The sequence below is a fragment of the Chrysochloris asiatica genome, unplaced genomic scaffold (genome assembly GCF_000296735.1).
Source record: "Chrysochloris asiatica unplaced genomic scaffold, ChrAsi1.0 scaffold00218, whole genome shotgun sequence".
Lineage (NCBI taxonomy): Eukaryota > Metazoa > Chordata > Mammalia > Afrosoricida > Chrysochloridae > Chrysochloris > Chrysochloris asiatica.
In genome coordinates this window covers 5,241,538-5,257,343 of record NW_006408736.1, presented here as the reverse complement: position 1 = coordinate 5,257,343, position 15,806 = coordinate 5,241,538, and the positions used below count along the sequence as shown (strand labels likewise).

General features: G+C 36.2%; 1 protein-coding gene across 1 annotated transcript in view; it reads right to left on the bottom strand.

The window, feature by feature from the left end:
• The window catches only part of LOC102828989 (glutamate receptor ionotropic, delta-2-like), a 91,095-nt gene that overhangs the window by 61,421 nt on the left and 13,868 nt on the right, over nucleotides 1-15,806 (bottom strand). The window lies entirely within an intron of this gene.

Here is a 15,806-nt window from a genome sequence, read left to right as displayed (position 1 = left end):
TTTTTTTTCTTCTCTCCCTCCTCTCCCTTTTCTGTGACTATAGACTACAGTATTCAGTCTAGTTTTTGTTGTTACTGTTTTTTTTTTTATCTTTTTTTTTCCCCCACTGGTGCTGTTTTGCTGTTATAGGCTCCCTCTTCTACCTTTGGAAGACTCTTTCTCTCCATGTATTACACAAGAAGAGTCGGCAACTGCTGCCATATAGCCAAGCTATAATCACACTCTATAAAACACCAAAACTCAGGCAAGAAACAATACCAACTGCCATATACCAGGGAAACAGACAATACCTGTGAGCTACTCTGAGTTAAGCAATAAGAAGAGTGAAAAAGGAAGCCTACATCCTGATCACATCTCCCTGGAAGCAATCAGAAAGCATTAAAAAAAAAAAAAAAAACCACAAAAAAAACCAAAACACATACTCAATTAAGTATTAAGGCCACAAATAAACATGTCTTCGAAGAGTTACTTTGAAGGTAAAGACTGAAGGAATTCTTTCCAAACTGAAGAAATAGAAACTGCACAGGTTCTGTGGCAGAAAGATCTTGGCACATCTGAGAGGGAGGCACGGGGAAAAGCTAGGTACTTGGAATACAAATAGCATCATGGAGAGTTATGCAAAATGAAGATAGCAAAATGAAGTCAATAGCAAAATGAAGAAAGAAAAGTGTTTAAATTGCTTTTTAATTTTGTTTGTTAATCTTTTACTTTTCAGGAAAATTGTACTTCATTGTTTTAAAAAGGCTTTCTTCTCACAAACCTACATATTTTAAGTAAAATAATTTATTGAAACCAACAACTTCTCCATCATCTACCCTAAAACCAATCATTGGCTTATAAAAAATATAGCAATAAACCAACCAGTCCTTACTTGGAAACCCTATATGGATGACTGAATCAGAACTGACTCAACAACACTTAACCACAGCAGCATATTATATCTTACAGAAATTTTAAGAAGAAATGGATAAAAAAATGTGAGGGAATTGTATATGTATGTTTTTGAAAGACGACATAGAATGAAAAAAAATTTTATTTTTTATTTTTTACATTGCCCCTCTCAGTTATTACCATCTATCCATAATTTCAATATCAAACTCAGGATAATCTTCAATGGTTTCCTGTCTCATATTCCTCACACCTCTCCACATTCAGCTTGATTAGCACATCATTTTAATTATACCCCTAGGCCTTTCTCAAACTTTGTATTTTTTTTTCAATCTTGATCTTAGAAGCAAAACATTCAGTCTTTGGAAGTACAATGTAACTTGTATGAGGGAAGTCAAAAAGCATTGCTACCAGGGTTACAATTCATACATGTGTGAGCTTATTCCAAACAAAGCATGTTTAGACATGCCTCTGTGATCAGTGGATGACTGCAGACAAGTTCTCTCTGTAATACACTTATCTTAGTGCTGTTATTGTTAAATGAGTCTAGTCGGTTCGGACTTATAGCAACCCTTTATAGGTTTCTAATAACTGACTGGTGGGTTTGAACCATCAACCTTGTGTTTCTCAGTTCAGGACTCTAAGTCTTGTTCAGGTACCTTAACAAATGTCCAATAAAATCAGTGGATTCAAAGAGGTTTTGCTGGTGGTGGTGTTGGTTATGTGTCATGGGTTGGTTCTGACTCTTAGTGACCCTTTATAGGGTTTCCAAGGCTGTAAATCTTTATAAGAGCAGAAAACTTCATCTTTTTCCCACAGTGCTGCTGGTAGATTTGAAGTGCTGATCTTGTGGCTAGCAGCCCAACTTGTAACCCACTATGATGGTGGTGGCTGTGTACCGTGGAGTTGGTTCCGACTCATAGCGACCCTGTACAGGGTTTCTGAAGCTGTAAATCTTTATAGGAGCAGAACGCCTCATCTTTCTCCCGTGGAACAGCTGGTAGTTTGGAACTGCTGACCTTGTGGTTTGCAGCCTGATTTGTAACCACTACGCTACCAGAGCTCTTTGTAACCCACTATGGTACCAATTAAATTCAATGCAAATAGGTCAGCTTATAAAGTTATGGAAACTGATTCTTTGAATTCCAAAGGATGAATCTCAATAAATTTTCTTGCAGGATGCAAGATGATCATGAGGACTTATTAAAAAGTTCAAAAAAAAAAAAGTTGAAAACTGGATTGGTGAGAAAAAGGACAGGAAAATTGTGCCTTGGAATTTATTTCCATCATGACCTGCTCATTCTTCAAAGGTAACAAGGCTGTCCTACAAGAATTTCTCTGTGAAACTTTACCCCATCCACACAACAGCCCTTCAAACTTCTTTCTGTTCCCCAAACTCAAAGAACATTTAAAAGTAATGTGATTTGAGTCTCTTGAGGACGCAAATTCTGCCATTTTGTCACGGTGTAAATTGAAAAGTGTAGAATTCTTTGGGAAATGGTTGTTGTTGGTGGTGGTTGCTTACCTTTGAGTTGGTTTGGACTCAGAGTGACCCTGTACAAGGTTTCCAACTCATAACACCCCTATATTGGGTTTTCAGGACTGTATATCTTTGTGGGAGCACACATCCTCATCTTTCTGCTGCAGAGTTTGAACCACCGACCTGTGGTTCACAGTCTAGTACTTATCCTACAGCGCTACTGTGCTCTGTGGAAAATGATTGCTGTTGGTATTTAGTGGCTTCAAGTTGGTTCCTACTCATAGTAACCCCGTATAGGGTTTCTGAGGTACAACTGGTAAGTTTGAACTGTTGACTTTGTTTTCAGAAGTACATATTCCTAGATGTAGGTTATTTTGAGAAACAATAGCTTTGTATTTTGATATTCTTGTTTCATAAAGATTTCTGTAATTTTGTAGCCATATATATTTTTTAATTTTGAGTAGTCATTGTTATTTTGTCCACTGCTGTGTTCAAATTCAAGAATTACCTTTTTTCCCTAGTTTCAAGAAAAATTTTCACAAAAATGTTGGATTTTGTGAAAAGTCTTTTCTCCATCTATTAAGATGTTTTATGGTGTTTCATTTTTACTTTGCAGCTGTTGATAATTAAGGAGCCCTGGTGATGCTGTAGGATAAGCACTGAACTGATAACAAAAAGGTCTGTGCTTCACTGGATAAAGAAAAGGCTGTTTGCTTTCAAAAAGATTTACAGTCTCATAAACGCTGGTGTGGCGCTGTGCATTAATGCATCAGGCTGTAAAGTCATTTGAACTTCAATGTCAGCGGTTCAAGCTCACCAGCTGCTCCTTGGAAACCCTATACAGGCTCACTAGGGGTTGGAATCAACTCGACAACACTTAACAGCAACAACAACAAACCCTATCTAGGGGCACTATGAGTTGGAATCAACTTGATGGCAATGGGTCTACTGATTGCTTTTTTTTTTTTTTTTTTTAATGATTTATTATTTTTATTATCAAATGTTAAAACATCCTTGTACTGGTAATTCTGGTCTCAGTATTTAAGTTGGTAACTAGCCATTCTTCTTTGATTTTTTTGAAGGCTTTATTATGTTTAAGTTGGTTAAATTCTTAAATGTTTGGTAGGACTCATTAGTGAAACTATCTGGACATGAGATTTCTATACAGAAAAGGTTTTAATTAAAAAACATAATAATTTGCATGATCAATACATAAATGATTGCATTTCCTCTTGACTTTTGGTTGTTTATGGCTTTCAAGAGTTTTTTCCTTCCATTCTAACTGTCAATGTATTGAGATAAAATCAAAATATCCCCTTGCTGTGCTGTTGTTGTTAAATGCCTTCAAGTTGGTCTGACTCATAGCATCAATGGGTTTCTGAGTGGCTTGTGGATTTGAACTGCTGATCTGGTGATTAGCATACCAGAACTTGTCCTATAGCTCCACACCAGGTCTCTAAATATCCCCTTATAATCCTTTTAATATCTGTAGAATATGTAATAATGTTGGCTGTTCAACTTACGAACCACTCATTGGCAAACCTACATAGGGTTGCTGGGGTTGGAACCGACTCTACGGCACTTAACAACATCCATCGACCTTGCAGTTCAAACAGACTTTGCAGTCCAGAACATTCACTTGCAGTGACACACCAGGACAATATATAGTCCCAAAAGCTTTTCCCTGTATACTGTTTTGGTTTACCCTCTTTCTGTGGAATTTCCTCATTTATTTATGTACATAACTCACTTTTCCTGCTAACATATTAATCATAGTTATTTTGGTTTCTGTCTGATAGTTTTAACATCTGAGACATAGCTCAGGCGATTCTGTTGCTTGCTTTACTTTTGACAATGGGCTGTTTTGTGTCTCATAAGAGTAGATGAATTGCAGGGTAGTAGAGATTGAGGTAACTGATATTTAGACCTGGAAATTGGTCTAGTTCTACTTCCATTAGGGTATTAATGTTTGGGTTGAGGCAATCTATTAAGGAATTGACATGGAAAAAAAATATATTATTGTTATATATATCATTCTTTTTAGTGTACCACAGATCAAATATTGAGTTACTGTTACATATCTTCTAACATTCAGTTACTGTTACAATTAGAATATGTCCAAGATTGCTGGAGAGTATGTGTAAGCTGGACAGTGAATAAGGAAGACTGTAGACGAATTGATGCTTTTGAGTATGTTGTTGGAGGAGAATATTGAAAATGCCATGGGCTGCCAAAAGAACCAATAGATCCATTTTGGAAGAAGTGCAGCCAGAGTGCTCCTTGGAGGCCAGGATGGCCAAACTTTGTCCCTCATACTCCGGACATATTGTCAGGAGGGAACAGTCACTGAAGAAAGATATCATGTTTGGTAAGGTGGAGGGTCAAAAAAACCATGAAGACCCCCAACAAGACGGATTGGCCAAGTGGCAGCATTGATGGACTCAAGCGTGGCAATGGTAGTGAGGTTGGCCCAGGATTGGGCAGTGTTTTGTTCTGCTGTGCATAGGGTCACTATGAGTTGGTACTGACTTGATGGAACCTAACAACAACAATGTTGTTGTTGAAAAAGATATTTGTAAAGAATAAGTCATTGGTCTTGCAAAATTCTATCATGTGATCTACAGCATCATTTTTATCAAATTTTTATCATAATTTCCAAGTTATAATTTTTCATCTTTATTTCCAACTTTCACACTCAAATCACCAGTAATTATCAATGCATATTGATTGCACACTTGATAAATTTCAGACTGAAGAAATTGGTTGTTGTTAAGTGCCTGGAATCTGTCCTGACTCATTGTTGTTGTTGTTGAGTGTCGTGGAGTTGATTCCAACCCATAGAGACCCGGTATAGGGTTTCCAAGGAGCGATTGGTGAGCTTGAACTGCCAACCTTGCAAATCAAACAACTTTGCAGTCTGGCGCATTAACCCACAGTGCCACACCAGTACTCCGTCTCATAGTGATGCTATACTGGGGCTCTGAGGCTTTAAATCTTTGCAGAAGAAGACAGCCTAATCTTTCTTCTGTGGCTTGAACTGCCGACCTTGAAGTCACTGGTCTCCTGAAGAAGTTGATACAATAATTTGTTCATTACTGGCTTCATTGATTGTTGAATAGATTTGAATAGTGGTGTTATTAATTGGTATCTCTTGTAAGCCCACGGATATTTTTCTATCACAGACTGATTTGTATTTCAAGATAAATCTTAAAGGCTCTTTTTATCAACAAATGTGTTGTCACTCATCTGCACTTTGTCATAGTCATAGACAGTCAGATTTAAAATGGCCAATACCAGTTTATTGCAGCTCACAAATGACTAGGATATCATTTTTATGCATTCCATTTCATTTTAGAAGACTTCCAGCTTTCTTAGAGTCCTACTTCATACGTTTCATGTTCTGATTATTAATAAAGTTTTGCAGCTGTTTCTTATCATTTTGAGTTGTTCCTTATTATCAAATGAAAGTTCTGAAAGTTTTGCTCTATCTATGTCATTAAGGTCTACTCTAAGGATACAACTCTTCTTCCCCAGTCATACTTTGAGTGCCTTGCAACCTGAAGGGCTCATCGTGTGGCACTGTGTCAGACAATATGCCATTGCTATTCATTAGGTTTTCAGTGGCTAACCATTCAGAAGTATCTGCCTCTCCTTCCTAGTCTTTGTCTGGAAGTTCTGCTGAAACCTGGCTACCAAGGGTGATCCTGTTGGTATTTAAAATAATGGTGGTATAGTTTCTAGCATCATAGCAACAAACAAGTCACCACAGTATGACTGACAGACTAATGGTCTCTATAGGATACAAGGACTCTGGCAGTGCAGTGGTTATGGGTTGGGATGCTAACCTACTAGCACTTCAAAACTACCAGCTGTTGCATGGGAGAAAGATGAAGCTTTCTATTCCTGTAAAGATTTACAGCCTCAGAAACCCTGTGCAGGGTTGCTATGAGTTGGCACCGACTCCACGGCACACTATCATGGTAGGATATATAGGTTGGGTAATTAAACCAGGAATTCTGTCTGTTCCAAGGCAGTCATTGATAACTTGTAGCATACCCACATCACCTGAGGTGTAGTCCCATAAACTGCAAGTTTGGAAGTTCAAACTCACCAGCTGCTCCTTGGAAACTCTATATAGGGTCATGTGAGTCAAAACTGACTCCACGACATTTAACAACAACAATAACAAATGATTTATTATTTTACCACAATGTCTTTTATGTACACACATTATGTGATTTAAATTTGTATCTATTTATGGAAGTGTTCTTACCATGGCATATAAAGCCCTATACTATCTCATGTTTGGCTACCTCTCAGACCTTATGTTTTGTTTCCATTCATTACCCTTTTGTTTCGTCTGAATTAATTCCTGCTGCTCCATGTACAAGTTACACATAAACACAGTTATGTGCTCTGGAATTCTCATTCTTTGTAATGCGATCTCTAATTTGTTATGAGCCACACAATCAAATGCTTTTGCATCATCAATAAAACACAGTTAAACATCTTTCTGGTATTCTTTGATTTCAGCCAAGTTCTATCTGGCATCAACCATAAACTCTTCTAAAACTGTGTTGAATTTCTGGCTGTTTCTTCGCCATTACTGCTGCAACCATTTCTGAATTCGCTTCAGAAAAATTTTACTTACAGGTGATATTGTTAGATAATTTCCACACTCTGTTTGATCACTTGTTTTGGAATTGTCACACATGTGGAACTCTTATAGTTGGTCTCTTGACATAAACAAGTAACAGCTGTTTGTTGAAATAGATCAATTGGTATCTCATCAATTCCTGGAGTGTTGCTTTTTATAGTGACTTCAGTACAGTATGAACTTCTTCTTTGATCTTCCAGCAGTTCTTTATCATTTGTTACCTTCTGATTGTAAATCTGACTAATTATTTTGGGTGCAGTTAATCTGTGCATTCCTTTTAGTTACTTTTGATGTTCCCTATTTTATGCAGTTTGCCCTAAAATCCTTCAACATTACAACCTGAAGTTTGAATTTTCTCTTTAATTCCTTTAATTTAAGATATGTGGATTATGCTATTCCTTTTTTACAAATAATTGTAAGATGATCTCAGTTTCTTTTATTAATCTTTAATCTGCAATATTTCTTGATCTGATTAAAACACATAATTATCATAGGCGCTACATAGCAGTTAACCATTCAAGAATCTATCATCACTATTACAATGTACTAATAATCACTTTAACATAGCAGAAAATGCACTTGAATTTAATTTCTGCAAGGAAGTAATCTTTTGCCACTGCAGTTTGTTATAATAATCTAATTTCACTAATAATGTTTTTCAACACTTTTTTTTTTTAACTTATGGAAGGGGAAAAACTGTGCATGTACTTTATAGAGCTAAGAAACAGTGCAAAAGGTCAGCAACACTGTTTAATGTTACCTTGGCTCCTACTAGCAGCAATTATGAAGTGAAAGCAGACAATTCTGAAGAGTAAAGCATACAATTTGTGGCAAAAGAGATTTTCAGTCTAAGTCATATCCCTTACTTTCTCTTAAACATTCTATTTCTAAAATTTTTATTTTAAAGCAAGTTGTTCTTTCAAAAGGCCTGTATTTAAATCTTTGACACTAATTCTCTTTGTGTACAATTCACTTAAACATACAAAGATAATGTTTCTTCTAAGGGAAGATATAAAATCAAAACACCAGGAAGGCTTAACAATCTTCCTAAACATTGATACCAGTGTGAAAAAAGAAACAAAGCAAAAACAACCAAGGGGTTACCTAGAATCTCTTATTTTCAAAGAAAAAGCATGGAGACATGTGTTATGTTTATAAACTGAAGATCTAAGATATAGGTGAACAATTCTGAATTTGAGTCCCAGTACAAATGTGAATCAGCACTGGGCCTTGGGAAAATCACTCTTTCTTGGGGGATTTCAGTTTCTTCATCTATTAAAAGTGATGATTAGATTAGATGGTTTTTAAGATATCTCTCTCAGGAGGCACCATTGTTGTTAAGTGCTACCCCGTTGATGGAGACTCATAGAGATCCTGTACAGGGTTCACAAGGAGTGAATGATGCATTTGAACTGAAGACCTTATGATTAGGAGTCCAGTGCTTAACTTACAACACCACCCCAGGACTCTAGGAGATACTATACTCACACATGTTTCTCTTTTTGTTCTCTCTTCTTTGCTTCTATTAAAGACCAGTGTTCTTCTGGCTATCATATTCTAATGCTTTTTGTTTTTCCTTTATTAAGGTGGCTTTACAAATTCTGTTTGGACTTGTTGCATGGATATTTTATTGTTTCAGTTTTCAGTTGTGGTTTAGTTCTCTTAAAGAACTGGTTTACTCATGTAAACTTGAAATCAAGCCAATAGAACTGATTTTATTTATATGAAATTCATTTGCACTGATTTACTTCCAACTCATAGTAACCTTATAGTGCCATTTTAGGACAGAGTAGAATTGTCCCATAAGGTTTCTAAGGCTGTAACATTTATGGAACACACTACCACATCTTTCTCTCTTTGAGAGGCTGGTGGGTTCTAACCACCAATCTTTTGGCTAGCAACAGAGGGCTTTAATCATTGCACTACCAGGGCTCCTTCTTATTAATATTATGTCATTTTTAAATTACCCTGGAATTTTGGAATATGTTTTACTGCACTGCATTAGAGCTTATGGTCCTTTAAAATAGATTTATATAATATGTAACAATTTTCTTTTGAATTAACATAATTAGAGCATTAAATTCAAACCCCCTTTTTTTGTCCCCTAGCTCCTGTAAAGATTTACAGCTTCAGAAACCCTGTACAGGGTTGCTATGAGTCAGAACCGACTCCACAGCACATAACAACAACAAAATAGGAGAAAAGAAGAAGCTCTAGCATTATACTCTGATGACTGAGGATTTTCTTTTTCAGTTAAGCCAGACTTATTTGACAAAGAAAATAGAGTTCACATGTAGTCAATCTCTACAAATACCATTTCTTATGATGACATTCACTTCTCTCCACCTTACCAAGAACAAAGTAATGTTTCATGCTTGACAGCACCTTCTGTGTCATACCACCTTGAACTCTTCCCACAAATGATATCCATAGAAATTGTTGTAATGAGAGATAGATATGTCAATTACAAAGAAATGTTTTATCCATATTGATAATAGCATAATAATAGTTTCCATGATTTTAGAGATTTAATTTCAAAGCCTGTTCTATCTCTTTCCTGCAAATTTCCACAAATAACTACAAAGTAAATAGTGACCATTATACTCTATTTGCCTCATGAGGTTTTTGCTAGTCACGAATTAAAACATGCAAAAGAAAATCCTTTTGAAAACTGACCTTGTGGTCCAGCACTTTATCCAACATTAGTATAGTGGTGCTGTGCAGTAAAGCACTGGACCGCAAGGTCAGTTTGAACCACAAAGTTTGGCAATTCAAATTTACCAGCTGCTCCTTGGAAACTCTACACAGGGTCACTATTAAGTCGTAACTGACTCGAGGGCACTTAACAACAACAACAGCATTACTAATATTCATATGACTCTTTTACTTGGGAGGATTCTGATGTATTGTTTGATTATATTCACTTGAAGAATTAAATATATAATCATTGAATCAATCAATCACTAAAGACATGTGCAAAAGAACATAAAATAAGTGTAAGAATGTATCCATTCTCTTTGGAAGCATACAATTTGTTCAAGAGTCTAGATCATTCACTATTAATGAAATGTAAACTATGAGTCATTTATTCAAAAAAGCATATATGAAAATATTATTTTGGTTCAAATAGGGCATATATTTTAATGGGGATTGGTTCAATTTGGCCTGAAAAACTTGGAAGATTGTTTGCTGATGAACATCATCCCTTAAAATTCTGTACAAATAGTAAAAATTTCTTATTCATTTTTTATTTACAGAGCTCAAGCTTATTAAATGTTTGCTGAGCAAACTTGAGATGGCCTTTGAAAGAGAGCGGTGAGGGAAGAAGGACATCCTAGAATGTAGTAGTTGTTATTAAGTGTTCTCAAGTCAGTTCTGACTCATAGCGAACCTGTTTTTGAGGAACGGCTGGTGAGTTTGAACCACCTACTTTGTGGCACTGCGGGCTAATGTGTCAGACTGCAAAGTTGTTTGAACTGCAAGGTCAGTGGTTCAAGCTCACCAGCTGATCCTTGGAAACCCTATAAGTGTCACTATGGGTCAGAACCAATTCGACAGCACTTAACAACAACAACCTTGTGGTTCAAACCAACCTTGAAGTTGAGTGATTATCCTACAGCATTACAGCAGGATGCAAAACAATGAACTTTTCTTTCCTTCGGTAAAGACAATAGAAAAAAGCATACACTAATGAAACAGCCTTGCATTTTATTTAGGATGACCAGAGATGCGGCTACCTTAAGCACATTCAGCAAAACAGATAATTTTGGAACTAATGGAAGTGTAATTTTAAAAATGTATACTAGGCAACCTCATTGAGAATAGTTCATCTTGTAATGCAGTAATCAGAGAAGGACTTGTATAGTGTTAGATTAAGAGGAGGAATTTCATAGAGCACTAGGAAATGACAGGGAAGAGTAGCCATTTATGTGCTCAGCTCAGAAACTGCTGATCAAGTGTCAATTTTCCTAGGCACAAGTTTACTTAGAAATAGTGATTACAATCACTTTCATGTTCTTCAAATAATGACATGTTTACTGTGTTATTAGTAATGAGATGAATGAGCTGCTACTGTTTAATAGCAATGAGATGAAATAAATGTAGTCACGTTATTCTGTTACTCCATAAATCTTAGTACCACATCATGTTGATTTTCTATAGAATCTATAGTACATACATAGAGAGAACAAATGTTATTTCAGTAATGTTCAGATAGAATATAATCGAAACTCCAGTGTGTTGGTTGGTTACATGTGCTGACTCTAGAACTAAAGTAACAGGATTTCATCCAGTTCCTACACTTGATATGTGTATGATTTCATGAAAATTACGTACCTCCTAGGTTTCAGTTTTATTATTTGTAAAATAGGAATTATAATAACATCCACAACTGAGGACTAACATAAGAAATGCATGAATTAACACATACATAAGAATTGTATGAGTTAATACATCTTAGGGCAGTGACTGACAGATAGTGAATGCTCAGCATATGCTAGCCATTGATCTTAAATCTGAATTTTAATAGAACGGACTTCAGGAGGAGAGGTTGTACATTTCAGTATTGGAAATGGGAGATGGGATGCTGTTTATCCTATAGCACCACACTCTAAGTACTGAAGAAACATAAGGAAAATAAATAGTTTTGTCACTCTACTTTATTTTTGCCAGAAATTTAAAATTCCTATTAACGTTAACAAATGACTACTGATTACCTATTATATGCAAATCTATGTTTAATGTAACAATTCAAGCAAACTATTAATTTCTTGCAAATTACTTCTTAGATCTCAAGCTGTAGTTTTTATTTCTTGGTTTACAACTGTTCCCAGAATGTGATCACATATCTTACATGTTGTCTTTTGCTAGTATTTTCTTAAAGAGATCAAATTAGTCTTCTAACATGGGCATGTCTCAGAGTTACATGTAAGCTATGACTGGGAGTAATAAACAACAGACTGTCTCCTTTTCGGGCCCTTTCATAGCTGCAATCACAGGAATCAGCTAAAATAATTAAAGCTATCAACTTGAAATGTTCTCTCACTGTGAGTAAATAAACTTGTACAAACTGTGTGTCACTGAAGCATCTTGCTAAAACAGTGTGATTGCACTAAAAACGAGCCAATGTCAATGACACACAATGTCAGTTTCAATTTATTTTTTAAATCAGAATTTGAAATTTTTGTTTTTGTTAAGTATCACTGAGTTGGTTCTGACTCATAGTAACCCTGTATAGCGTTTCTAAGAATCAGCTGGTGGGTTTGAAACACCAACCTTGTAGCTAGGATTCCAATGCTTATCCGATAGTGCCACACCAGGACTCCAGATGTTGTTGTTAGTGTATGATTTAGTAAGTGCTGTTAAGTCAATTCTGACTCATAGTGACCCTATATAAGGTTTCTGAGGAGCAGGTAGTGGGTTTGAGCTGCCAGCCTTGTGGTTCTTAGTCCAGTGCTGATTCTAGATACCCTTTTAAAAATACTCTAATTTTAAGACAAAGGTCTAATTCTCTCTTGATTCTTAGAACTCACTTCTTCCAAGCATTGATTAAATAAAATACGATAAATTTTAGTATTATTGTCTCAGAAAATCAAGAAAACAAGATTAGTACATTTTCTTGCCATTATTTCTCTCTAGTCACATTGTAATAAAACATAATAATATGTGTCTTATTCAGTGACCAGTTAAGTTTGAAGATTATCATTCCCATTTACAAATCAAATAGCAAATTGGTTTACCAAATTAAAATACAAACAAATAGCAAAACTTGAAATGAGCTTATTTTTCCATTGATTCATTAAATAAATCCTTAAAACAATAACAAGATGAAAAACAAACTCAGCTAAATAATAGAAATGAAATATCTCTATATGTTCTAATACATTTCAAGGCAACACTAGTGATTTTTAGAAGTCATAGAAAACAATCAGAAAATGATGCTAATTGTCTTTCTTTTCAATTTTTAGATGTAAAGAACAGAAATTATTGGATCAGGAGGATCAACATCTAGGAGTTTGGGTAATTTTAGTAATCCCAAAGGGTCATTTCTATCTACTATACTTTGTCCAGTAACAACCTCTGTTTCACTGATCAACCAGAAGTTTTTGTTTGAATTTTAAAGCTAGTAATAACCTATAGAAGAATAACATAATTCAGTAGTGAATACTGTAGTAACATGTAGCACTGATCTAGAAGCAGCCTCCTTTTCTGAATAAACACACATTTTTTAAAGCCAAGGCCAATTTTACTTCTGCCCAAGAGTACAAAAAATGTTGAGTTGACCCAAAACAACCACAGGTTAATTTCTAAAACTACATATTCACAAACATCTCTCTTATTTGTTCTGAAGCAACTATGAGAAATTACTTGCCCATTTTCTCAAGAATTTGAATGAAGACATTAGACCAATGAGTAAAGTATAAAGAGGAATTAGACTCAAATACAACATGTAATCTTTGTCTTTATGTTGTGTTCACATCATCAGAGGAAGTTTAGCTACTGGAGGACAACTTATAATGACCTAACCCTAATCTTTGTTAAATGAATAAACTTTTATCTTTAACTTCTAGCCAGAAAGACACAATGTAGAAAAATATATGGAAACTTTATTCATGTTGTTGTTATGTGCTGTCGAGTCAGTTCCAATCCATAGTGACCCTGTACAGGGTTTCCGAGGCTGTAAATCTTTACAGGAGCAGAAAGCCTCCTCTTTCTCCCGTGGAGCGGCTGGTAGTTTCGAACTGCTGACCTTAAGGTTCGCAGCCCGATTCGTAACCACTACACTACCAGAGCTCCTTTATTCATAATTAGTATAATTTTTTTCCTCTTCTTACTTCCTCCTTCACATTATTATATAATTTTGAAATTTGTAAAATATGAAATGTGATAGTTACAATCACCAAATTTCCTAACACAAATTGTGTTAAGGAAATCCTGGTGTGGCGCTGTAGGATAACCACGGGATTGCTAACTGCAAAGTCAGCGGTTCCAACACAAGAGCTGCTCCTGGGAAACCCAAGGGCTATGATGAGTCAGATCTGACTTGAAGACACTTAAAGAGTGACAACAAATCTAGCTAATGGTCAAACATATTTCATCCTTAGGAATATAAGATTCAGAATTTATTTACGGGGATAACTTTATGCCAGACCGTTTTTAAAAGTAGTATTTTGGGGCATCATTATATTTCCTACAAATGAAAGAATCAACAATGGGTCTGTAACTGCCTCCTTCTCTCCTAGGAGAGAGCAATATAGACAGACCTTAATCAGACCTCCTTGCAAATATTCCAATGGTACTCACTAATTGAGGTAAATAACCCAAGAAAGACAATCTTATTTGACAATGGTTTTGCAACGTATGCCTAGTCTTAATAAATGGCTTAGTATAAATTAGCCATATTTGTAAATAAACCTGGCATTTCCAGATCTCTAGGATTCAGCTCACTAGAAAATGGAGGTTTGTCAGTTTCACTACTTTAGTCTGTAATCTCTAAGAAGCTATACATATATATTTTTAATGCTTTATTATGAATTATGTGATAGTTTACATGGGAGAACATTAGCTTTGCATGGATCCCAATATATATCATTTCCTTGCCATGGCTACTGTCCCTCCATGCATCATCCACCAACCAAAGGGTATACGCCGCAAGCCTGCCTCCACCCCCTCCCCCCCCCCCACCCCCGGTCGTCTGTACAAGACCCCTCTCCCTCTCTGGGTCCAAAGTCCCCAGCCACGTCATCTCTACAAATCATTGTCTCTGCCTCCATCTCTGGCATCACTGCTTCTCTGGGTAGGGTTCCGTTCTCTGCTCTTTTCCCTTGAAGGTCCCAGGGACCTCCACTCCTAGACTGCAAAGTTAATCACTCCCCTCCCTTTGCTACAAAATGTCTATCTTTACATTTCCAGCCCTTACAATCAGTCCTGATACCAATTATTCACTATTGTATCGCAAGCAACCTATCCGCATCTCCTTTCATCAGCCCTGCCTAGACAGACTGGATACTACTCATGCCCTCTTGAAAGCTTGTAAGCCAGTCACTTCTTGACTCTGTAGCTCCCGCATTCTGAGTATCCAATGTCCTAGTTGCCCATCCCTGTCTTTGCCGTGTGTGGAGGGGGTGGGAATGATCCTCGCTGTGAAAGTTTGTTCCCTCTTTTGAGCTACTGCATCCATAGGTGTAGGTCAAGTTCATCAAATTGTATCAGATTATTCTTTTTTTCCTCTTCTTTAGAAGCTATACATACTCTTGAGGTGCCTTGGTGATGAAACAGTTTAACAATTGACTACTAATGGAAAGGTTGACAGTTTATCCTACCCTGAGATGACTTGGAAGACAAACCTGATAATCTATTTGTGAAAGTTTACAACATTGAAAATCCTATGGAGCAGTTTTGTGTTTACACATGGGATTGCCATGAGTTCGAATCAACTGAACTAACAACAACAACAACAAAAACAGCATCATCCATATTGTTGGTGCTTAGCTGTTACCCTGAAACCAAAATGTGTTCTGGTGTAGAAAAAGTAACTTTAGGAAGCTTCATCTTACAGGTTTGGGGAACTGACCAGAGACAAATGAAAAATATCTATGTCTAATTTTTGCTTGTATCACTTGCTAATCATTTTAAAGGTGGGTGTTGAGTACTTTTTGTGACGTGATAAATCCACTTTGATAACTATGTCCTTTGTAGCACAAGGAATTCCCAATTCTTCACTCCTTTCCTTCATCAAATTATACAACTGTCCCCTTTGTCAGTGAGAAACTCCATCACCAA